This window comes from Schistocerca nitens, chromosome 5 (assembly GCF_023898315.1).
Source record: "Schistocerca nitens isolate TAMUIC-IGC-003100 chromosome 5, iqSchNite1.1, whole genome shotgun sequence".
Taxonomy (NCBI): domain Eukaryota; kingdom Metazoa; phylum Arthropoda; class Insecta; order Orthoptera; family Acrididae; genus Schistocerca; species Schistocerca nitens.
This window is the reverse complement of record NC_064618.1, coordinates 435,706,676-435,731,242: the sequence shown is the minus strand read 5'-3', so window position 1 is coordinate 435,731,242 and position 24,567 is coordinate 435,706,676. Positions and strand designations below refer to the sequence as shown.

The following is a 24,567-nucleotide window of genomic DNA, read 5'->3' as shown; positions in this document are numbered from 1 at the left end:
TCCTGGAAAATAACCTTCTTGAAGGGACTGGTTAACTATTGTAGTTAGTGACTGTGCAATTATTTTAGACTGTTTTTAACACTTTTGTTTGTATCCCATCCAATCCTGCTGATGTTTTAATTTTTAGTGACAGTATCACATTTTCTATATCTTTTACAGTAGTTTTTGTAAATGTACTGAAAAATTCACCGTAAAGTTGCTCACCATTGAAGTAATTTACCGTGTCTGGATACTCTACTACATTGACATCAGATTTGTTTACATTTATAAAGAATTCATTAAACAATTCAGAAATTTGAACAGGATTTACAATAGTTAGTGAGCCAATTTCATCTGTTAAATATTTGTTAAATTCAGTATATTTCTCTTGTCATAACATAAAGTGCAAAATATGGTTACCTTTTTAATCTGCTGCACAACTGCAGATGGAAAGAGTTTTATTTGAATATGGATGCTGAGATACTAATTATTTATCACATATTTTCAGAAAAAGAGAGAAAAAAAAGAAGTAAAGCCAAAATTTACTATGAAAGTAAGTCTTAAACCAGCAATAAGAAGTGGAGCAATGCATGTGGTTGGGAAAGATGGACAACAAATTGGATTGGAAGTCAGTACTGTACTGTTGTGAAATAAACATCAAAGCCTCCACAATCAATGGTTCTTCAGTTAAGTCTGCATAATTTAATTAAAATTGTCTCCATCTGCTTTGTGAAACTTAAGATATTTCCTGTTTGTGCTCTGTAGACTGTCAGTACTTTTACCCTGCATCTATACTCTGAAATCCATCTTACAATGTGTGGCAGAGGGTAGAGAGTAATTCACTACCACTATTATCCCCCCCCCCCCCCTTTCCTTGTTCAATCTGCAAATGATGCTTGGGAAGAACCATTGAAACATCTCCACATGAACTTTAATTTCTCTTTCCTGTCACGGTCATTTCACAAGACATGTAGGAGGAAATAATATGTTTCCAAACTCTTACTCAGGCACACTCTCTCAGAATTTCAGTAGTAAATCCGTCTGTGAAAACCAACACCTCTCTTTTAGCAACTGCAGCTTGAGTTTGTTGAACATCTTCATATCGATCTCACACATACTAAAGAATTTCACAATGAAATGTGAACTGGAACTTCTCCATCTCTTTTATTATTCCAATGTGGTAAAAGTCCTTGGTTGATGAGAAATTTCAAGAATTTGTTTTATAAGTGTTTTGTAAGCTGCTACTTTTGTGTATAAATTATTATTATTTTCTTAGTTCTTAAAATGAATTTCAGCCTGGTATCAACTTTCACTGCAGTTAATTTGATGTACTTACTCTACTTTAGGTTACCTGGGACAGTCATTCCTAGTGATTTCCTTCTAATAGTATAATCAAACAGTAATGGATCTCTTCACATGATTATATTTCATTTATTTAAGTTCAGGTTCAACTGCCAGTTCCTACATCAAATATCAATCCACTGAAGGCCTTCGTGTCTTTTGATATAGTCTTCTGACAATACTATCGTAAACAGAAATGGCCTTATAACTCTCCCTTGGGGCATTTCCAAACTTACCTTTATGTCTATCAATTTTGTCCCACCAGGAACAAAAGTTCTGTGGTTGTGCAATTAGTCAAAGACTATCACCAAAAAAATTAAGTGTAGAGTATCTTGCTCATTTCCCTGTCAGTGTATCACGTATTCTATTTAGTGAGTATCTTCTTTGTAATGTCATATGTATTCAGTTTGCAATTTAATAAAGACTGTGGTTTTATATCATTTGTATTATATTGTAGAATGATGTACCAAAAACAGTGACCCCAAATAAGGTTATGGACGACCAAAAGCATATTAAACATGAGGGTATTTGGCCGGCTGTTATGGATGCCATCTCATTAGAACATTCACTGTGCAATTCAGAGGAAGCGACTTCTGTTCTCCCAGTGGCAACAAATGTTGGACAATTGCCAGTTACTTTGTGTGATAGCAGCCCACAGAAAACTGACCAGTAGCTGCATCACATCTTCAGCACCACAGGGAAAATTGATTGCTCTGCTGTATATGCCACAGCAACTAGGCCCATGGTTCCAGTTTTTCACCACTTTTGTTTACTGCCTATGATATTTGTGATGTCAACCTACAATTTGTTCTGATCATCCTTGCTTTAAACATTCAGACTCTTTTTTTATTGACTGACATTGTTCATAAGATGCAATTTGTGTGAAATTACATGCACCTTGTAATGGAACTGCTCAGCATAACTTGTTTTTCACAAGATATTGTAGATTATGATACACCAAATAGTAAAGTTTTTACCTTCTTGATTCATCATAAATACAACACTTATTGTCTCCTATTATCATTGCTTTTATGAAAAGTTAAATAAATTTATATCTTTTTGGAAATTTCGATCATGTCAATACTGTACACACCAACAGCTTTAATTGTAGAAGCCAGGATGTAAAGGGACATCCTCCTCTAGCATTACTTTTCCTCGACAGAAAGAGTCAATACCAGAAATATTTTTAGAATTTTAGACAGGTCAGTATTATCTCAGCTGTTTTTCTGAAAAATTTCATATAAATTTTTACACAGTATGTTATATTTCAAGCTAAAATCTTTGAAAAGGAATTAATTTATTTTCTTTGTTACAATCAATATGTACTAGCTCTGAATTGAGAGTTAAAATTATTATTTTTTAGAAATATTTGAAATTACAAAATATTTGGCATGTTTAAAATTTCTGTTATTAATTACATGATCTATTACTGTTTATTATATTTATTTGTGAATTCATTTATAAAATAATAATAATACACCAATACAAATACATGTGTCAAGTAAGATTGTAAACCCTTTGGAATATTGTTATTACTGCAGAGTGAGGTAGTAGTAAGCTTGCCTCTGATGTGATCAGATGTGATTTTGTGTTTTGGAAGAACAATGCAATTTCAGCTTTGTTAATGTGAAAATTCTAAAGACAATGTGATATAGTAAGATGTGATGCAAGTAAATATAAAAAAAATTCTGCACAGGCATTCTTCAAATTTATTTAGATTAACTGGACCATGAGAACCTGAAATGTGAGAATTTCAGCTTCAAGAATCAGACCCCTGAACATGAGGAACTGGAGCCAACTATGAGAGAAAAGATAAGTAAAAAGTTTATTGTAAATCTTACACCTCTCAAATCTTATGGAAAGACTTAACTATAAAGACAGTAGTGACAGCAAATGAGGGAGTGGTAGATTAGAAGTGTGGGCATCATCTGGGACCAATTGACTAATAATGAAGTTTTGTCTGTTGCAGAAAAGGAAGTTTATGTCATTTACAATTTGTGTATGAATAAATTTATGCTCACACTAAACAAGGAAACTCAAAGCTGTCCAACAAAGCAAATCATACCAACAGTGATGATGTACTACCAATAAAGATGGACCAGGTCGAATGAAAGAGGACTTTACAACTACAATCACTTAAAAAGAACTTAGGGGTGGGAAGGATAATATAAAGCCAACATCATCATTATTATGACTAGCTCTATAAATTTTTAAGATGTAATTGTCAAGCATTTGCTTAGCTATGGTTAAAACGCATGAACATCCTATTGACTTAGCACACAAATGGTCAAGATTGAACTTATGAACAAGTCTATATCTAACCTGTAACATCCAGCAATATGGGCCATATAAATTAGATGGTCATAATTCAAGATTGGGATATTTGACCTGAAATGGTCTAGAATTGAGTCAAAAACTAATGCATGTGCCTGATTGAGCTTCTTGATGAAGTTATGGTTATGAGTTGCAGAAAACACTGAAGTAGGGGATAATGTGGCGGCAATGGGGTACTCAATTTGGGTTCATGGTGGTGATCCACACACATACTGTGAAAACTGTGTGTGGACCACTGCCATCATAATTCGGGCCTGGCGACCACTGCCATTGAACTTAGGGAATGACAGCGGAATTATGTTTAAAGCTAAAGTGTGACTTGGCGAACATAGCTCCAGTCAACACCCTTAAAACTATTGACCGACAGAGGTCAATTATGCTCAAATTGAAAGTGTGACTTGGCGAACATCGCTTTGGTCAACACACTTAAAATAATTAAATGACATAGTTCAATATGTACTTAATGAACTAGTATAAATTATGGGAGGATGACGGGAAAATGGTTAAATTATGATGTGATTTGGTGAGCAACGCTCCAAGGACACCTTTAAACGTCATTCAGTAAGGTCAATTAAAACTGATCTGGCTAGTCTGAACCAAAACTTCATATCCAGTAGATTGTGACAAGGTGACATTACCTCCTCATGATACTTATATGGATATGACTGCCATTAATTAAGTTAATAAAAAGTTGTGTACGACTAGGTGATGGCATCACTGCTATCATATACATATAGTACTGACCACTATCAGTCACATTGAAGGATTATGTGGTAGCACCTATATTCTGTAAAGGGGTAATGACTTTGTGATCATCATTCCGGTCACTACAGGTACATACTATTGACGACAAAGTTATTATCCACTAATTAAATCAAGTGTTGAAACTGTTCTTAACTCTAGAACGTGCATATCGAATATCTGTTGACCATCTGTGTGCACGTTCAAGGTGTTCAATACCAAATATTAACCATTTACGCTGCTACCCTATATAATAATGAACCATAATAATAATAATAATAATAATGAACACTGTAAAAATTTTTTGGACCCATTTATGAAGGTGTCTATTAGTTATATAGGAATATTCAGTTACCTAATTAATATTTCATTATTATTCGAATTATGATGGCAGTGGTCCATACACAGTTTTCACAGTATGTGTGTGGATCACCTCCATGAAGGCAAATTGAGTGCCCCATTGCTGCCACATTATCCCGTACTTTAGTGTTTTCTGCAGCTCATAACCATAACTTTGTCAAGAAGATCAATCAGGCACATGCATTAGTTTTTGACTTGATTATAGGCCGTTTCAGGTCAAATATACCAATCTTGAATTACGACCATCTACGGTAATTTATATGGCCCGTATTGCCAGATGTTACAAGTTAGATATAGACTTGTTGATAAGTTCAATCATGACCATTTGCATGCAAAGTCAATAGGATGTTCATGCATTGTAACCATAGCTAAGCAAGTGCTTAACAATTACATCTTAAAAATTTATAGACCTAGTCATAATAATGATGATGTTGGCTTTATATTATCCTTCCCATTCCTAAGTTCTTTTTAGGTGATTAAACTTTGTGCTTAAGCACAAAATTTTCCTAGACAGGCCATACCTTGTATGCACATGATGTATTCCTCATATCATGACCAATGAATACTTCATAAATGTTAAGACAGTTGATCTAAGTACGTTCTGCACAGGATAACATACACGCCCTTTTCCTCAGCTATACCTTTTATTTCACTTTAGTAATAAATTCAAGGCCAGGAGTTAAGTTCGCATCTCGTCCCAACAAGTAACTATCATACAGTTTATGCGCAGGTGCAAGGCATTGTGTCCGCCTAGGTGGACCTCATGATGCTACAGGCAGTTCCAGTACAGCACTTGTGGCTGCCACATCGCGGTCACGAAGTGGGGTCGAGGCAGTTTCAGATAAGTTTTTACAGTCCGACGATAATTTATGTATTTGTAGCTTGACAATATCAACTATGGACAAACAGTAGTTACTGTTATTCTGAAGAAGGTTGTGTTATCCCGACTGAAACCTAGGTAAAATTAAGAAATCACAAAGAGAGTAATTACAGAAACAGAGATAATGGTAACTTCTATCAGGATCAAAGTGTCAATAGAGAGAGAAATTCTGAACATCAGCAGGATAGGAATAAAGGGGATAACCATGGGCATTTTAATAGAGGAAAGAATTGTAGAAGTAACTACTCAGGAAGTAGCAGTTTGCCTCAATGGAGGTCCACAGTTTTGGTGTGAGGAAACATAACAAGTACAGGACCCCCAAGTTACACTTGCAATTAGACAATAATAACAGTGTGAATGATGTCGCACATGTATCTGAAATTGAACAGAAGGAATATCAGAGTTCCCATTTATGTTTTGATCAAACATTTTGGGATACTATGTTTAATAATGGTGATGTAGGTGCTAATCACAAACCAGAATGTGAAAGTAGTGGGAATTCTCCTCTTAGCCGGAAAACAGTGTTGTTGATATACATAAATCAGGTGATGACTGTACTGGATCTGAACTAGGTGGTATTTTTGATGTAGATATGACTGAGAGCTATGAAATAACTGAGGTTGGTAAGTCTGAGACTGGAGGCTTATTGAAATTGAATGTAGGTAAGGTAAGTGACTTTGATGGAGATGAGACTTGTATTGTTAGTGATGTTGATGAAGTAATTTTGTAGGAATTTGATGATGTTGTGTACCAGGTATTTGTAGAGTTTAAGAATAATGAACTTTCAGAGTTATTTGTGAATTATGTTGTCAATATAGGTAAGGTAAATGTTGTATGTGATGTTGTAAGTGAGAGCCATGGAATACCAGTCAAGTCAAAACAGTTTTTCATTAATGTCCTGCAGAGTAATAATCCAAACAGTAAACGTGAGCCTGGAGAATAAAGGTGAGAACTTTTTGAAGTTTGTTTGGCACCAGACTGATGATAACATAGATAAATGTGCATTCTGGAATAAGTTATCTGTGGTCAGTCAGAATTTGTATCGGAATTGATAGAATGAAGATTAGAGTAGATTAGATTAGATTTACTTTCATTCCAATTGATCCGCAGTGAGGAGGTTCTCCAGGATGTAGAACATGTCAGATGTGAAAAAGGATCTAAGTAGGAAGTTTAATTTTGACGGTAATGTGTTTTGTGTTCCTTCTGTAACAAGAGATAAAAGAAATTATGCAGATATTGAAGGGAGATGAAAATTTAATAGTCATGGGAAACTGGAATTTTATAGTAGGAAAAGAAAGAGAAGGAAAAGCAGTGGGTGAATATGGAATGGGGGTAAGGAGTGAAAGAGGAAACCACCTGGCAGAATTTTGCACATAACTTAATCATAGCTCACACTAGCTTTAAGAATCATGAAATAAGTTTATATACATGGAAGAGGCCTGGAGGTACTGGAAGGTTTCAGATAGATTACATAATGATAAGACAGAGATTTAGGGACCAGGTTTTAAATTGTAAGACATTTACAGGGGCAGTTGTGGACTCTGACCACAATCTGTTGGTCTGGAGCTGTAGATTAAAACCGAAGAAACTGCAAAAAGGTGGGAATTTAAGGAGATGGTATCTGGATGAATTGAAAGAACCAGAGGTTGTAGAGAGTTTCAGAGAGGGCATTAGGAAAGAAATTGACAGGAATGGGGGAAAGAAATACAGTAGAAGAAGAATGGGTAGCTTTGAGAGATGAAATAGTGAAGGCAGCAGAGGATTAAGTAGGTAAAAAGATGAGGGCTAGTAGAAGTCCTTGGGTAAAAGAAGAGATATTGAATTTAATTTTTGAAAGGAGGAAGTATAAAAATGCAGTAAATGAAATGGGCAAAAATGAGTACAAACGTCTCAAAAATGAGATTGACAGGAATTGCAAAATGGCTAAGTGGGGATGGCTAAAGGGCAAATGTAAGGATGTAGAGGCATATATCACTAGGGGTAAGGTAGATACTGCCTACAGGAAAATTACAGAGACCGTTCGAGAAAAGAGAACCACCTGTATGAATATCAAGAGATCAGATGGAAAACCAGTTCTAAGCAAAGAAGGGAAATCAGAGAGGTGGAAGAAATATATAGAGGGTTTATACAAGGGCTGTACTTGAGGGCAATATTATGGAAATGTAAGAGGATGTAGCTGAAGATGAAATGGGAGATATGACATTGCATGAAGAGTTTGACAGAACACTGAAAGACCTAAGTTGAAACAAGGCCCTGGCAGTAGACAACATTCCGTTAGAGCTACTGATAGCATTGAAAGAGCCAGCCATGACAAAACTCTTCTGTCTGGTGAGCAAGATGTATGAGACAGGTGAAATACCTTCAGACTTCAAGAAGAATATAATAATCCAATCCCAAAGAAAGCAGGTGCTAACAGATGTGAAAATTACCGAAGTATCAGTTTGATAAGTCATGGCTGCAAAATACTAACACAAATTCTCTACAGATGAATGGAAAAACTGGTAGAAGCTGACGTCAGGGAAGATGTTTAGATTCTGTCAAAATGTTGGAACATGTGAGGCAATACTGACCCTATGACTTATCTTAGAAGAATGATTTAGGAAAGGCAAACCTACGTTTCTAGCATTTGTAGACTTAGATAAAGCTTTTCACAATGTTGACTGGAATACCCTCTTTCAAATTCTGAAGGTGGCAGGGGTGAATTACAGGGAGCGAAAGGCTATTTACAATTTGTACAGAAACCGGATGGCAGTTATACAAGTCAAGAGGCATCAAAGAGAAGCAGTGTTTGGGAAGGGAGTGAGATAGGTTTGTAGCCTACCCCCGATGTTATTCAATCTGTATATTGAGCAAGCAGTAAAGGAACAAAAGAAAAATTTGGAGTAGGAATTAAAATCCATGGAGAAGAAATAAAAACTTTGAGGTTTGCCAATGACATTGTAATTCTGTCAGAGGCAGCAAAGGACCTGGAAGAGCAGTTGAATGGAATGGACAGTGTCTTGAAAGGAGGATATAAGAAAAACATCAACAAAAGCAAAACGAGGATAATGGAATGTAGTCGAATTAAATCATGTGATGCTGTGGGAATTAGATTAGGAAATAAGACACTTAAAGTAATAGATGAGTTTTGCTATTTGGGGAGCAAAATAACTGATGATGGTCAAAGTAGAGATGATATAAAATGTAGTCTAGCAATGGCAAGGAAGGCATTTCTGTAGAAGAGAAATTTAACATCAAGTGTAGATTTAAGTGAAAGTATTTGTATGGAGCGTAGCTCTGTGTGGAAGTGGAACATGGATGATAAATAGTTTAGACAAGAAAAGAATAGAAGCTTTCAAAATGTGGTGCTACAGAAGAACGCTGAAGATTCAATGGGTCGATCATGTAACTAAAGAGGAGGTACTGAATAGAATTGGGGTGAAGGGAAGTTTGTGGCACAACTTGACTAGAAGAAGGGATAAGTTGATAGGACACGTTCTGAGGCATCAAGGGATCACCAATTTAGTATTGGAGGGCAGTGTGGAGGGTAAAAATCGTAGAGGGAGACAAGGAGATGAATAAGCAGATTCAGAAGGATGTAGGTTGCAGTAGGTACTTGGAGATGGAGAAGCTCGTGCAGGATAGGATAGCATGGAGAGTTGCATCAAACCAGTATCTGGACTGAAGACTACAACAAGAACTGTAACAAGTGACATTAGTTGTGTCATGGAATCCATTCATTGTGTTCAATCTTTACCTGACAGCGCCGGCCGGAGTGGCCGTGAGGTTCTATGCGCTACAGTCTGGAACCGAGCGACCGGTACGGTCGCAGGTTCGAATCCTGCCTCGGGCATGGATGTGTGTGATGTCCTTAGGTTAGTTAGGTTTAATTAGTTCTAAGTTCTAGGCAACTGATGACCTCAGAAATTAAGTCGCATAGTGCTCAGAGCCATTTTTACCTGACAGCACGAGTAACCAAAGTAATGCTATGATACGAGTAAAGTTGATAAAATCCTGTGGATAGTATTTGATGAAATTGGAAGGGATCTTTTGCATGAAGTGTCTGAGAACAGAGAAGAGGATTCAGATTTTGGGTTTCCTTACATTAAAGTTAAGATTGATCAGTGGGAAGGTAACTGTTTGATTGATACAGGTGGCCTGATTTGTGATATACCTGAACAATTTAGAGACAAGATCATGTATAACAAGAATTTTGTGGAAATGTCCATTGTACGTATAAACATAAGAGCTACTGGTAAGCAAGACAACTGGTAAAATCTCAGGCACTGTTAACTTTTGGTATAGAAGACAAGACCTTTGAACATGAATGCATAGTGACACCTAGTCTGGAAGAAAATATACACTATGTTTGCAGATTCATACAACTACGTAATTCTTTTTGTTTGACAGGAAAGCAGTACGTAAGATCATGTGATTTCCAAAGTTCTATCTTATCTATTGACTGAGTTTAAATCTATGCCACACTATATATATATATATATATATATATATATATATATATATATATATATATATATATATATATATATATATATATATATAGAAAGAAAGTGATGAGACTTACCAAACAAAAGCGCTGGCAGGTCGATACACACACAAACATACACACAAAATTCTAGCTTTCGCAACAAACGGTTGCTTCGTCAGGAAAGAGGGAAGGAGAGGGAAAGATGAAAGGAAGTGGGTTTTAAGGGAGAGGGTAAGGAGTCATTCCAATCCCGGGAGCGGAAAGACTTACCTTAGGGGGAAAAAAGGACGGGTATACACTCGCACACACACACATATCCATCCGCATATACACAGACACAAGCAGACATTTGTAAAGGCAAAGAGTTTGGGCAGAGATGTCAGTCGAGGCGGAAGTACAGAGGCAAAGGTGATGTTGAAAGACAGGTGAGGTACGAGCGGCGGCAAATAGAAATTGGAGATTAGCGGAGATTGAGGCCTGGCGGATAGCGAGAAGAGAGGATATGCTGAAGGGCAAGTTCCCACCTCCGGAGTTCTGACAGGTTGGTGTTAGTGGGAAGTATCCAGATAACCCGGACGGTGTAACACTGTGCCAGGATGTGCTGGCCGTGCACCAAGGCATGTTTAGCCGCAGGGTGATCCTCATTACCAACAAACACTGTCTGCCTGTGTCCATTCATGCGAATGGACAGTTCGTTGCTGGTCATTCCCACATAGAAGGCTTCACAGTGTAGGCAGGTCAGTTGGTAAATCACGTGGGTGCTTTCACACGTGGCTCTGCCTTTGATCGTGTACACCTTCCGGGTTACAGGACTGGAGTAGGTGGTGGTGGGAGGGTGCATGGGACAGGTTTTACACCGGGGGCGGTTACAAGGGTAGGAGCCAGAGGGTAGGGAAGGTGGTTTGGGGATTTCATAGGTATGAACTAAGAGGTTACGAAGGTTAGGTGGACGGCGGAAAGACACTCTAGGTGGAGTGGGGAGGATTTCATGAAGGATGGATCTCATTTCAGGGCAGGATTTGAGGAAGTCGTATCCCTGCTGGAGAGCCACATTCAGAATCTGATCCAGTCCCGGAAAGTATCCTGTCACAAGTGGGGCACTTTTGGGGTTCTTCTGTGGAAGGTTCCGGGTTTCAGGAGATGAGGAAGTGGCTCTGGTTATTTGCTTCTGTACCAGGTCGGGAGGGTAGTTACGGGATGCGAAAGCTGTTTTCAGGTTGTTGGTGTAATGGTTCAAGGATTCCGGACTGGAGCAGATTCGTTTGCCACGAAGACCTAGGCTGTAGGGAAGGGACCGTTTGATGTGGAATGGGTGGCAGCTGTCATAATGGAGGTACTGTTGCTTGTTGGTGGGTTTGATGTGGACGGACGTGTGAAGCTGGCCATTGGACAGGTGGAGATCAACGTCAAGGAAAGTGGCATGGGATTTAGAGTAGGACCAGGTGAATCTGATGGAACCAAAGGAGTTGAGGTTGGAGAGGAAATTCTGGAGTTCTTCTTCACTGTGAGTCCAGATCATGAAAATGTCATCAATAAATCTGTACCAAACTTTGGGTTGGCAGACCTGGGTAACCAAGAAGGCTTCCTCTAAGCGACCCATGAATAGGTTGGCGTACGAGGGGGCCATCCTGGTACCCATGGCTGTTCCCTTTGATTGTTGGTATGTCTGGCCTTCAAAAGTGAAGAAGTTGTGGGTCAGGATGAAGCTTGCTAAGGTGATGAGGAAAGAGGTTTTAGGTAGGGTGGCAGGTGATCGGCGTGAAAGGAAATGCTCCATCGCAGCGAGGCCCTGGACATGCGGAATATTTGTGTATAAGGAAGTGGCATCAATGGTTACAAGGATAGTTTCTGGGGGTAACAGACTGGGTAGGGATTCCAGGCGTTCGAGAAAGTGGTTGGTGTCTTTGATGAAGGATGGGAGACTGCATGTGATGGGTTGAAGGTGTTGATCTACGTAGGCAGAGATGCGTTCTGTGGGGGCTTGGTAACCAGCTACAATGGGACGGCCGGGATGATTGGGTTTGTGAATTTTAGGAAGAAGGTAGAAGGTAGAAGGTAGGGGTGCGGGGTGTTGGTGGGGTCAGGAGGTTGATGGAGTCAGGTGAAAGGTTTTGTAGGGGGCCTAAGGTTCTGAGGATTCCTTGAAGCTCCGCCTGGACATCAGGAATGGGATTACCTTGGCAAACTTTGTAAGTAGTGTTGTCTGAAAGCTGACGCAGTCCCTCAGCCACATACTCCCGACGATCAAGTACCACAGTCGTGGAACCCTTGTCAGCCGGAAGAATGACGATGGATTGGTCAGCCTTCAGATCACGGATAGCCTGGGCTTCAGCAGTGGTGATGTTGGGAGTAGGATTAAGGTTTTTTAAGAAGGATTGAGAGGCAAGGCTGGAAGTCAGAAATTCCTGGAAGGTTAGGAGAGGGTGATTTTGAGGAAGAGGAGGTGGGTCCCGCTGTGACGGAGGACGGAACTGTTCCAGGCAGGGTTCAATTTGGATAGTGTCTTGGGGAGTTGGATCATTAGGAGTAGGATTAGGATCATTTTTCTTCGTGGCAAAGTGATATTTCCAGCAGAGAGTACGGGTGTAGGCCAGTAAATCTTTGACGAGGGCTGTTTGGTTAAAGCTGGGAGTGGGGCTGAAGGTGAGGCCTTTGGATAGGACAGAGGTTTCGGATTGGGAGAGTGGTTTGGAGGAAAGGTTAACTACTGAATTGGGGTGTTGTGGTTCCAGATTGTGTTGATTGGAATTTTGAGGTTTTGGAGGGAGTGGAGCTGGAAGTGGGAGATTGAGTAGATGGGAGAGACTGGGTTTGTGTGCAATGAGAGGAGGTTGAGGTTTGCTGGAAAGGTTGTGAAGGGTGAGTGAGTTGCCTTTCCGGAGGTGGGAAACCAGGAGATTGGATAGTTTTTTAAGGTGGAGGGTGGCATGCTGTTCTAATTTGCGGTTGGCCTGTAGGAGGATGGTCTGAACAGCTGGTGTGGATGTGGGAGAGGAAAGGTTGAGGACTTTTATTAAGGATAGGAGTTGACGGGTGTGTTGATTGGCTATGTGTAGGTGAAGGATTAGGTGGGTGAGGGCAATGGATTGTTCAGTTTGGAACTGGTATAGGGACTGATGGAGAGAAGGGTTGCAGCCAGATATGGGAACTTTAAGTGTGAGGCCTTTGGGGGTGATGCCAAATGTCAGACAGGCCTGAGAAAATAAAATATGGGAGTGTAATCTGGCTAGGGCGAAGGCATGTTTGCGGAGGGAATGTAAATAAAACTTTATGGGGTCGTTGTGGAGGTGTTGGGAGGGTGACATGGTACTAGAAGGTCGAAAGTGTATATGAGGCTGAAATGAAAATAAATATAAAAATATATGGAGAGAGATAAAGGTGAAGCAGAAAGCAAATGGAAATCTGGTGTGAAAAGAGGCGAAAAGGGGTTGGTTGGAGCTGGGTTATGTTGATCCTGTGGTGAAATAGTGTAGATAGATAACGATGTGCATAAAGGTTAGGTGGTTGTGTTGCCGCCAAAACACGTTAAAGGGTGGAGAAATTCGGGAAAATTTCGAAAAAACTACGTGAGGATGTATTAAAAGTAGTGGTATGGTGGTGGCAGATTATGGAAATGAGGCTAACAATTGTCTGATGGAGAAATAACGACGTTAAAACCTGTGGGAAGCGGCTAAAAACGATCGGTGATGTGAAAAAACGGAAATGGAAATAAAGCAAAAGTTATTAAAACTAGCCGAAAAGGTGGTTTAATAGCTGAAAGGAACTGTTTGTGAACTAGAAACGGTGGATTTTATAGCAGTAGCGGAAAAAAATTTTTTTGGTTATGGTTTGGAAGTGGGTTACGTATTGTTACGTATTATTGAGTATATATCGGCGGGATAAAATTGTATAGTGGATTACGGTAAAAAGGAGAAGGTGAATACAAAGTGAAACTACTGGCAAAAACAGAAGGAGGAAATAAGACGACAGAAAAGACTTCGAAATGTAACAGTGACAATAACAAACGTAATTGTTGGGTTCAAATTAATGATATGAATATAACAGGAGGAAACATTCCACGTGGAAAAAATATATCTAAAAAGAAAGAAAGTGATGAGACTTACCAAACAAAAGCACTGGCAGGTCGATAGACACACAAACAAACACAAACATACACACAAAATTCTAGCTTTCGCAACAAACGGTTGCTTCGTCAGGAAAGAGGGAAGGAGAGGGAAAGATGAAAGGAAGTGGGTTTTAAGGGAGAGGGTAAGGAGTCATTCCAATCCCGGGAGCGGAAAGACTTACCTTAGGGGGAAAAAAGGACGGTTCATCCTGGCACAGTGTTACACCGTCCGGGTTTTCTGGATACTTCCCACTAACACCAACCTGTCAGAACTCCGGAGGTGGGAACTTGCCCTTCAGCATATCCTCTCTTCTCGCTATCCGCCAGGCCTCAATCTCCGCTAATCTCCAATTTCTATTTGCCGCCGCTCGTACCTCACCTGTCTTTCAACATCACCTTTGCCTCTGTACTTCCGCCTCGACTGACATCTCTGCCCAAACTCTTTGCCTTTACAAATGTCTGCTTGTGTCTGTGTATATGCGGATGGATATGTGTGTGTGTGCGAGTGTATACCCGTCCTTTTTTCCCCCTAAGGTAAGTCTTTCCGCTCCCGGGATTGGAATGACTCCTTACCCTCTCCCTTAAAACCCACTTCCTTTCATCTTTCCCTCTCCTTCCCTCTTTCCTGACGAAGCAACCGTTTGTTGCGAAAGCTAGAATTTTGTGTGTATGTTTGTGTTTGTTTGTGTGTCTATCGACCTGCCAGCGCTTTTGTTTGGTAAGTTTCATCACTTTCTTTCTTTTTAGATATATTTTTTCCACGTGGAATGTGTCCCTCCGTTATATATATATATATATATATATATATATATATATATATATATATATATATATATAAAACAAAGATGATGTGACTTACTGAACGAAAGTGCTGGCAGGTCGATAGACACACAAACATACATAAACATACACACGATATTCAAGCTTTCGCAACAAACTGTTGCTTCATCAGGAAAGAGGGAAGGAGAGGGAAAGACGAAAGGATGTGGGTTTTAAGGGAGAGGGTAAGGAGTCATATCCTTTCGTCTTTCCCTATCCTTCCCTCTTTCCAGATGAAGCAAGAGTTTGTTGTGAAAGCTTGAATTTCGTGTGTATGTTTGTGTGTCTATCGACCTGCCAGCACTTTCGTTCGGTAAGTCACATCATCATGATGTGACTTACCATACGAAAGCGCTGGCAGGTCGATAGATACACAAACAAACACAATCATACACACAAAATTCTAGCTTTCGCAACCAATGGTTGCTTCATCAGGAAAGATGGAAGAAGAGGGAAAGACGAAAGGATGTGGGTTTTAAGGGAGAGGGTAAGGAGTCATTCCAATCCCGGGAGCGGAAAGACTTACCTTAGGGGGAAAAAATGACCGGTATACACGCGCATACACATCCATATCCAACCACACATACACAGACACAAGCAGACATTTGTAAAGGCAAAGGGATTCGGCAGAGATGTCAGTCGAGGCAGAAGTACAGAGGCAAAGATGTTGTTGAAAGACAGGTGAGGGATGAGCGGCGGCAACTTGAAATTAGCGGAGGTTGAGGCCTGGCGGATAACGAGAAGAGAGGATATACTGAAGGGCAAATTCCCATCTCCGGAGTTCTGACAGGTTGGTGTTAGTGGGAAGTATCCAGATATCCTGGATGGTGTAACACTGTGCCAAGATGTGCTGGCCGTGCACCAAGGCATGTTTAGCCACAGGGTGATCCTCATTACCAACAAACACTGTCTGCCCTGTGTCCATTCATGCGAATGGACAGTTTGTTGTTGGTCATTCCTACATAGAAAGCTTCACAGTGTAGGCAGGTCAGTTGGTAAATCACATGGGTGCTTTCACACACAGCAATAGAATTCTCTCTCTCTCTCTCTCTCTCTCTCTCTCTCTCTCTCTCTCTCTCTCTCTCTCTCTCACTGGTCATACCGGAATCGAGAGTCCATTACTGCAGCAACGTATTTTCGCCATCTGTCCCTGTCTTGGGCTATTTCCTTCCATTCAATTTCAATACCTAGGCTCCTCAAATCAACCTTCACATTGTCCTCCAATCTACGCCTCAGTCTCCCCACAGGATGTTTTCCCTCTAGGTGCCCTTCCAGTACTCTGTGCGCTGCCCTCCATTCGAAATATGTGACCCGCCCATCGCAGCCTACGTGATTTAATAATACTGGTTATGTCAGGGCTTGAATAGAGTTTGTGAACCTCTTCGTTATGCAGTTTTTGCCACTCTCCGCTAATGTTATCGCTTTTTGCACCGAAAATTTTCCTCAAAATTTTGTTTTCAAATACTCGAAACGTCTTTTCATTTTGCACAGTGAGAGACCAAGCATAACTGGTAGAATAATAGTTTTGTATATTCTAATCTTTAAATTTCTAGACAATATTCGTGATGAAAGTAATCTATTCAGTGAGAAGTAGCATGCATTTCCCACCCATAATCTCTTCTTCAGTCTGGATTCAATCTCATTTCTCGAAGTGATGTCCACACCTAGATACTTAAATGTGCTCACATTTTCAAACTGCATGTCTCCAACTCTTAACATTTCCTGATCTACTGCTATTGGCATTCTAGTAGTAACCAGGTATTTAGTTTTGTCTTCACTTATCCTTAGACCTACATCTTCACTAGCCTCGATTAACGCATTCGCATTTGCTGTTACAGATTCTTTCCTATCGCTAATGATGTTTAGATCACTTGCACAACCTAATATCTTAATATTTCCATTTAACTCCACACCCTCTGAATTATCTGCTGCCATTCGTACAATATATTCTTGGACTAAATTAAAAAGACTCCAATTTCCCCATGCATACTCTACCTTTCGTATTTTTCAAACTCACTTCTATAAGTCTAACATATTTCTTTGGTATTCCAAGTTCCAAAAGAATTCTGTACGATTTGGATTGCAATACTGAATCATATGCTTTTGTAAAATATATGAAAAGATTGTGAACTGGTTTATTGTTTTCCCATTTATTTTCCAAAATTTGACGCAGGGTGAATATTTGGTCTATAGTTGATTTGTTCCTGTGAAAGCCAGCTTGTTAATCCCCCACAATTTCATCTGCATATGGTGTAAGCCTGCTTAGCAGAATATTCAAGAAAATTTTGGAACGTACTGGTAATAGCGATATCCCTCTATAATTACTACAATCCATTTTGTCACCCTTCTTAAAAATTGGGATCAGAATCAACTCCTGCCACTCTTCAGGTATCATCTCTGAGTCCCATACTTTAATTATCACTTTGTGAACTACATCCACCAATTTCTGTCCCCCATTTTTAACTAATTCTGCAGTTATGCAATCTGATCCTGGTGCTTTATCGTTTTTTAATTTGTTGATTGCATCTCCTACTTCCTTTAATGTTGGCTCAGGTATCTGGGGTTCTGCTGTATGTATTTTGTATGCCTGCTCATTTCCTGCTTCCTGGTGTACATTTAATTGTTGTTGTTGTGGTCTTCAGTCCTGAGACTGGTTTGATGCAGCTGTCCATGCTACTCTATCCTGTGCAAGCCTCTTCATCTCCCAGTACCTACTGCAGCCTACATCCTTCTGAATCTGCTTAGTGTATTCATCTCTTGGTCTCCCTCTACAATTTTTACCCTCTAGACTGCCCTCCAATACTAAATTGGTGATCCCTTCCCTTGATGCCTCAGAAGATGTCCTACCAACCGATCCCTTCTTCTAGTCAAGTTGTGCCACAAATTTCTCTTCTCGCCAATTCTGTTAGATATTTCCTCATTAGTTATGTGATCTACCCATCTAATCTTCAGCATTCTTCTATAGCACCACATATTTCGAAAGCTTCTGTTCTCTTATTGTCCAAACTATTTATCGTCCACGTTTCACATCCATACATGGCTACACTCCATACAAATACTTTCAGAAACGACTTCCTGACACTTAAATCTATACTAATGTTAACAAATTTCTCTTCTTCAGAAACGCTTTCCTTGCCATTGCCAGTCTACATTTTATATCCTCTCTACTTCGACCATCATCAGTTATTTTGCTCCCCAAATAGCAAAACTCCTTTACTACTTTAAGTCTCTCATTTCCTAATCTAATGCCCTCAACATTACCCGACTTTATTCGACTACATTCCATTATCCTCATTTTGCTTTTGTTGATGTTCATCTTATATCCTCCCTTCAAGACACCACCCATTCCGTTCAACTGCTCTTCCAAGTCCTTTGCTGTCTCTGACATAATTACAATGTCATCGGCGAACCTCAAAATTTTTATTTCTTCTCCATGGATTTTAATACCTACTCCAAACTTTTCTTTTGTTTCCTTTACTGCTTGCTCAATATACAGATTGAATAGCATTGGGGAGAGGCTACAACCCTGTCTCACTTCCTTCCCAACCACTGCTTCCCTTTCATGTCCCTCTACTCTTATAGCTGCCATCTGCTTTCTGTACAAATTGTAAATAGCCTTTCACTCCCTGTGTTTTACCCCTGCCACCTTCAGAATTTGAAAGAGAGTATTCCAGTCAATGTTGTCAAAAGATTTCTCTAAGTCTACAAATGCTAGAAACGTAGGTTTGCCTTTCCTTAATCTTCTTCTAAGGTAAGTCGTAGGGTCAGTGTTGCCTCACATGTCCCATTTCCATGGAATCCTAACTGATCTTCCCCGAGGTCAGCTTCTATCTGTTTTTCCATTCGGCTGTAAAGAATTCGCGCTCTTATTTTGCAGATGTGACTTATTAAACTGATAGTTCGGTAATTTTCACATCTGTCAACACCTGCTTTCTTTGCGACTGGAATTATTATATTCTTCTTGAAGTCTGAGGGATTTTCACCTATCTCATACATCTTGCTCACCAGATGGTAGAGTACATTTAATAGATGCTCAAAATACGCCCTCCATTTACTTAATATAGCACTGGGGTCTGTCAGTATTCCCCCAGCGTCCCCTCAAAGTCCATTTGTCCTGGCCTTGAACCCCTTCCTGTCCCCATTTATGTCTAGGTAAAATTCCCTAATGTTTTTTGTTTTACTGTTTTTTCCATTTCTTTATTTGATTGTTCAAATAATCCCTCTTCTTTGCCCGTAGCCTATGACCAACTTCCCTTCTCATGTTCAAGAGCTCCTCTCGTTTTCTGTCTCCCATTCTATCCCAATCCAATTGCGCTTTTCTCCTTTCCTCTACCAATTTCTTGCATTTCTCATCAAACCACATTCCCTCCTGTTCTTAATTGTACCTATTGTGACCTTCACTGCCTCTTTGATATTATTCCTCACAGTGATGCACTGATTATTTACATCTTCATCTTGATCTTCATGTTTCCTGAGAGCATCAAACCTATTTGAAATTTCTATCATGTACCTTCTAAAGTTTTCATCATTTAGCTTGTCAGTGTCGAACCTAACAAGTTCTGCATTGTGACACCTTGATGTTGCTGTGGATAGCCGTTGGTGAACTTTATGAACTACAAGAAAATGATCAGGATTGCAGTCTGCTCCCTTGAAAGTCCTAACATTTTCTATACTAGTGTGCCAACTCCAATCTACAAGAACATGATCAATTTGGTTTCGGGTGTGTCCATCCGGAGAGACCCAAGTTTCTTTATGAATGTCCTTCCTTTTGAAATATGTGCTCTGAACAATCATGTCTTTTGAAACAGCAAAATTATCCACCCTTGTGCCATTATCATTCGAAATGTTATGCAAACTTTGTTTCCCAATTGTAGCCGGAATGCTTCCTCCTTCCCTATCTTTGCATTAAAATCACTTATGATTAATTTTGTATCGTTCAAGGAGAACTCATCCCACAGTTGATCTAGTTCTTCACAAAAGCCATCTTTAACAACCTCTTCAGTGTCCTCAGTTGGTGCATGTGCATTAATTATTACTAGTCTATTCCACTTGCCGGACAACACTATAACTGATAGTCTGTCACTAATGAACCATATATCTCTGATTGTGTGAAGCACTTTTCTCTGTACTGCGAAACCTGTTCCGAAACTGTGAGCTTCTGAACCTCCATAGAAAAATGTATAGTTACCCCTCTTTATGCTACCCTCCCCCTGCCACCGAGTTTCTTGAATGTAATGTCTACATCATATCTATCTAATTCGTCTAATAATGTCAGGAACGTTCTTGGCCTGTTCAAACTTTTAACGTTCCATGTTCCCAACCTGAAAGTTCCTTTTGGCCTGAATCTCTTCGAAGTAGGTTTCGCCCGGAGATCCGTAATATTTTACTTCAAAGGGAGCCATGTCCATTAATGTTGCTGATTCTTGATGAATAGATTTGATAGTAAGAGAAGAAGAAGCAGGGATGGTTCATCATGCCATCACCTGCTCCCCTCCGTCTTACAATAGAATTGTGCTTTAGAATTTGATACATATATGCCATGATACTAAATGCATAGATCCTTCTACAATTTTGAAATGGGCAATGTCATTAAATATCTAGTAATAAAATTTTCATATCTTGTACTGAAAAATTAGGAATAGTATCTTAGTATATCTATGTGTATCACCTTACTAGTTCATTTTTTTCATTGCGTTTAGCTCTGTTTATTAAAGTTTCATATTTGAACACTTTTTCATCCAGTGTGGCATAAACACTGTCTACTTGTTTTTTCATTATAAATAGGTAGATCATATGTCATGTGATGTGAGGAAGGTATTGAACAGCATAAAATGTTTCAGAATTTGATGTGAAAGCTAGATAGGAAGTAACCTATCCATTGGAGCATGTGATGAGAAATCTAGGGAGGAAACTGAAAGATCCAATCCCACACTCCTGTATGGCTGTACCGTTGCCAGTCCAGTCGACTTAGAAGAGATCATAGGTACTGGGTATTAGTACTCTAGCATCTGTCAGCTACATTAGTGTTGTGACTAAGATTTGTAAATTGTCAGCCAAGAACTTATCCTATATGAAGAATTCATGGAATTATTTGCTTAGAAGAGCAGTCACTGTCATAGACAGTGTCATTAGACATAAATGTTCATTTTTTCAAGTAGGAGGATTAGCCTCCCAATATATTATGTAATTTTAAATCAGTATGTATTTTTTTATGAGTTGTAAATGAATTTTCTACGCTTCTAGGTTAGTTTGTATGAACAATAGTGTGGAAGACATTTACAAGTATAGGCAGTGTAACAAGATATATATACATTTCTGATTTCATACACTGATTTTGGTCCTCAAGCTACTCAGTTATGTCATTATTCAAAGCTATTTATGACTCTGATTACCTGTATTTATCTTGAGTACTGCAAGATTGTATCTCATTGCTACTTGAGTTGTGGGCAAACTCATGCTTAACTCTGTTTTGGGTACCCTTGGTCATCGTGACTGTGTGTGTGTGTACTCGAAGAGTGTGTGCAACTATTGATTGATGTTAGATGCTTCCTATAATTACTGTGTACATATGATTGAGCTTATTCATGTATGATTATGAACTTTACACATTTTATTGTGTCAAAACATTGCTACTGGTGTGTACCTGGTGTGGTTTGGGTTCATCGTTCGGTCCACACATCTTAAGCTTAGGCCTTAATATTTTTTCATTATTTTCTCCTTTCACGAGTCAACATATCCTTACATACTCTGGTTTATGTGGCTGATTGATTTTGTATTATATTCCTACTGATGATTGAGTATATTCTTTTGGTCTGTACCCATCGTTGTGAGTTTTTTGAGTTGGCTCACTCATCATACACTTAGTCTCTGAATGTTTTTCTTCTCTGTTGAAGATTTTGAAAGTGTGACTTTATATATGTAAACTTGCTATTTGTAATCCTAGTAATTTACGTTGTCTCTCTTATTTCTATAGTTAAGTGGTGTAATGTTGTAGTTTTGATTTTGTGTCATTTGTCTTGTGACAGAATCTACAAAAGATCTGATAATCTGAATGCCATGTCTTGATATATGTATAAATTATGACTTGTGTAGCAGATAATTTTCTTGTGTTTTCTGTAATAAGTTATGTATCAGATACACCTGTACACCTGTATTCTATCTTTTGGCATCATTTTGTACACCGTTTGACAAACCTTATAGTAGGTCACAAAATATTGTAAACACATTGTATCCAAATTTTGCGAGGGGTATATAGTATAGTGTTACTTTCCTTCAACAGAAGTAATCGATACCAGAAATATTTTTCGAAATTTAGACAGGTTAGTATTAGCTCAACTGTTTTTCTGAAAAATTTCATATAATTTTGAACACAATATGTTATATTTCCAGCTAAAATCTATCAAAAGGAATTAGTTTATTTTCATGGTCACAATCGATATGTACTAACTCTGAATGTACAGTTAAATATTTTTTTTTATAAATATTTGAAATTAGAAAATATTTGGCACATTTAAAATTTCTGTTATTAATTACACAATTTAGTACTGTTTATTATGTTTATTTCTAGACTCATTTGTACAACAATAACAATAATAATAAATTGTAATCCCTTTGGAATATTGTTATTACTGCAGAGTGTGGTAGTAGTAAGCAAGCCTCTGATATGATCAGATGCGATTTTGTATTTTGGAAGAATAATGAAATTTCAGCTTTGTGAATGTGGAAATTCTAAAGACAGTATAATATAGTAAAACATGATGCAAATAAACATCGAAAAAACAATAATTCTGCACAGGCACTCTTCAAATTTATTTAGATCTATTTGGACCATGAGAACCTAAAATGTGAAAATTTCAGCTTCAAGAATCAGACTCCTGGCCATGAAGAACTGGAGCTAACTACAAGGGAAAAGATAGGTAAAAAGTTTATTGTAAATCATACTCCTCTCGAATCTTATGAAAAGCCTTAATAATGAAGATAGTAACAACAACAAAGGAGGGAGATTGTGAGCAATAGCACTGAAGATGATTTAACAAATTTGTAAATGTTAAATGAGAAGTATATACGACGGTAGTATCTGTTCCCGAAAGAACAGTTACCGTGGCTGACCATGCAGCTTTGCTAGAAATGAAATGATAATTAAATGGACACCCTAGCTGCAAACAGGCGTTGATGTACTTCATTGGGGACATGTTGAAAATGTGTGCCCCAACCGGGACTCGAACCCGGGATCTCCTGCTTACATGGCAGACGCTCTATCCATCTAAGCCACCGTGGGCACAGAGCACATCAACGCCTGTTTGCACCTAGGGTGTCCATTTAATTATCATTTCATTTCTAGCAAAGCTGCATGGTCATCCACGGTAACTGTTCTTTCGGGAACAGATACTACCAGCGTATATAGTTAAAATATGGCTTCCCGGCCATTGACCTTCTTGTGCGAATGCACACGCTATGCCCAAACTCGTACGGGACTTGGTAGATTAATCTGCCACGAGTAATGAGTATGATGGGCAAACATCTATTAGGCGCACTACGGATGTAGTGGTGTGGACATGTTGGGAATGTGGATCTCACGGGGAGCGTGCAAGGGATAAGTCCTTGCAGACGCACTATCCTCTGTGCCCGCGGTGGCTCAGATGGATAGAGCATCTGCCATGTAAGCAGGAGATCCCGGGTTCGAGTCCCGGTCGGGGCACACATTTTAAACATGTCCCCAATGAAGTACATCAACGCCTGTTTGCAGCTAGGGTGTCCATTTAATTATCATTTCATTCAATGAGAAGAGTGTATATGTTGAAAATAATGATGTAAGTGACTCGCAGTCTGATTTGGTAATTTAAGCAAAAGGCATAAATGATAAAATGAAATCTGTGTGTGATGTAAAAGTGAAAACTTTACCTAAACCTTACAAAGTAGTAGTCTTGTATTTATTTTCTGAATGCTGGATGAAATCTATTACTTGCAGTGATCAGTGTGGACGGAAGTGCCTGAAATTTTCAAGGTCACATATTTTTCTGAAATTCTGTTAAATTTTGCAGGCAGTTACAGCCTGATGTGGTCATTGTACCAAGAATAATTTTGTTGCTACTTTAGAAACAATAGTTTACATGTCTGTTGTGATACTGTGAGTATTGAAATATTTGCAACAGTAACTAACTCTCACACAAAACATTATAGTTTTAACTTGCAAATCCATTGTACAATGTCAATGCTGCAATCAATATGCATAGACAGTTAGTCAGTTCTGATCATCATTTTCAAAATGATGATGTTTTAATTGCATTGGAGAAAAGAATGTTTTGTGGTGAAACTGATTAGTGATGTTGGAGCTTTCAAGTATTTCATGTTTTTCTCTTTTATTTAGCTATACCATGTGTAAGCTGCAGAACTATGTTCATTATTGAAGATGGGGAAATGATTAATTTGGTTTCTACTGGTGTGCTGTAGCAATAGTGATAAGTCAAATAATGAAATAGTTATTAGTGGGTGTGTCATCATAGAACAACTATATGAGAAATTAATTTGCTTTTTTTTTGG

At 38.9% G+C, this 24,567-nt stretch overlaps 1 non-coding gene across 1 annotated transcript; it reads left to right on the top strand.

The window, feature by feature from the left end:
* Positions 1-23,650: 23,650 nt before the first annotated feature.
* On the top strand, positions 23,651-23,725 carry Trnat-ugu (transfer RNA threonine (anticodon UGU)). Its single transcript has one exon. It is a non-coding gene; the product is annotated as a tRNA-Thr (tRNA).
* The last annotated feature ends 842 nt before the right edge of the window (positions 23,726-24,567 follow it).